Source organism: Manacus vitellinus, unplaced genomic scaffold, assembly GCF_001715985.3.
Source record: "Manacus vitellinus isolate BGI_N305 unplaced genomic scaffold, ASM171598v3 scaffold_78_pilon, whole genome shotgun sequence".
In the NCBI taxonomy this organism is placed as follows: domain Eukaryota; kingdom Metazoa; phylum Chordata; class Aves; order Passeriformes; family Pipridae; genus Manacus; species Manacus vitellinus.
Genome location: NW_021940807.1, coordinates 574,043 through 576,244, shown reverse-complemented (window position 1 = coordinate 576,244; position 2,202 = coordinate 574,043). Strand labels below are relative to the sequence as shown.

Sequence of the window (2,202 nt, the reverse complement as noted above, 5' to 3'; positions counted from 1 at the left end):
TCCCAAAATATTCCCCATTATTCCCCAAACACTCTCCATTATTCCCCAATCACTCCAATTGGTTACTATTCCCCAAATATTTCCTATTATTCCCCTAATTAATTGCCTATTATTCTCCCAATATTCCCTAGATATTTGACATTATTCCCCCAATCCATTATCTGTCATTCCCCAAATATTCCCTAAGTTAATTTCCTGTTATTCCCCCATTATCCAAATATTCCCCATTATTCCCCAAATATTTCCTATTATTGCCCCAAATAATTTGCTCTTATTTCCCAAATGTTCCCTAAATCCTTGATATCATTCCCCAAATATTTGCTATTATTTCCCAAATATTCCCCAAGCTATTTTGCTGGTTTTCCCCAAATATTTCTTATTTCCCCAAACATTCCCTAAATATTTGCTGTTGTTCCTCCAATATTTGTTACTATTTTCCAAACATCCCCAGGTTTTTTTCCTATTATTGCCCAAATATTTCCTGTTATTTCTCAACCACTCCCCAAATACTGGTTATTATTAACCAAATATTTCCTATTATTCCCCAAATCACTTTTCTATTCCTTTCCAAATATTCCCCAAATATTTCCTATTATTCCCCTAATTAATTGCCTATTATTTCCCCAATATTCCCTAGATATTTGACATTATTCCCCCAATCCATTGTCTATCATTCCCCAAATATTCCCTAAATTAATTTCCTATTATTCCCCCAAACATTGTCCAAACATTCCCCATTATTCCCCAAACATTCCCCATTATTCCCCAAACATTCCCCATTATTCCCTCAATATTCCCCATCATTCCCACAATTAATTTGTTATTAATCCCTGAATAGTCTCAAAATATTTGCTGTTGTTCCCCAATACCTGTTATTATTTTCCAAACATCCCCAAGCTATTTTCCTATTATTGCCCAAATATTATTTCCTGTTATTCCCCAACCACTCCAATTGGTTATTATTCCCCAAATATTCCCCAATTATTTCCTATTATTCCCCTAATTAATTGTCTGTTATTCTCTAAATATCCCCTAAAGATTTGATATTATTCCCCCAATATTTGCTACTATTTCCCAGATATTCCCTAAGATATTTCTCTATTATTCCTCCAAAAATCCTCCAAATATTCCCCATTATTACCCAAATATTTCCCATTATTCCCCAAATATTTCCTACTATTCTCCCAATTTATTTGATATTTTCCCCCAAATATTTGCTGTTATTTGCAAATATTCCCTAAGCTATTTACCTATTATTGCCCAAATATGTCCTGTTATTCCTTAAACATTCCCCAAATACTCTCCATTATTCCCCAAATATTTCCTATTATTCTCCAAATCACTTTTGCATTACTTTTCAAATATTTCCTGTTATTCTCTGAATAATTTGCTATTATTCCCCCAATATTCCCTAACTATTTGGTATTTTTCCCCCAATATTTGCTATTATTTCCCAGATATTCCCTAAGCTAATTCCCTATTATTCCCCCAGACATTGTCCAAATATTCCCCATTATTCCCCAAATATTCCTCAAACAACTCTTCTATTACTTTCCAAACATTCCCCCAATATTTGCCATTATTCTCCCGATAATTTGCTGTTATTCCCCAAATATTCCTTATTATTTCCCATCTATTTCCCAAACCATTTTGCTGTTTTTCCCCAAATATTTGCTGTCATTCCCGAGCTATTCCCCCAACCATTTTCCTATTGTTTCCCAAAGATTTGCTATTTTTCCTAAAATATTTTCTATCATTCCCCAAACTATTTTGCTGGTTTTTCCCCAAATATTCCTCCGATATTTCCTGATATTCCCCAAGTACTCCCTGTTACTCCCCACACCGTTGCTCCTTTCCTTCCCTTTTCCTCCAGGTGGATCCAATGGATGGGGTGACACAGCCCACCCCCTCCCTGCACCCTCCATGTCCCCATGTCCCTGTATCCCATTTTCCCATGTCCCCATGTCCCTGTACCCATGTCCCCATGTCCCTGTATCCCATTTTCCCATGTTCTTGTACCCATGTATGTCCCCACGTTCTGAATCCCATTTTCCCATATTCCTGTGTCCCTGTACCCATGTCTCCATGGTCTGACATCCCATTTTCCCATATTCCCGTGTCCCTGTATCCCATTTTCCCATGTTCCTGTACCCATGTCCCCACATCCTGACATCCCCATGTCCCTGTATCCCGTTTTCCCAT

The 2,202-nt window shown here is 37.1% G+C and overlaps 1 protein-coding gene across 1 annotated transcript in view; it reads right to left on the bottom strand.

Annotated features, from left to right (window-relative positions):
- Nucleotides 1–2,202, bottom strand: part of SETD2 (SET domain containing 2, histone lysine methyltransferase) — a 63,557-nt gene that overhangs the window by 23,287 nt on the left and 38,068 nt on the right.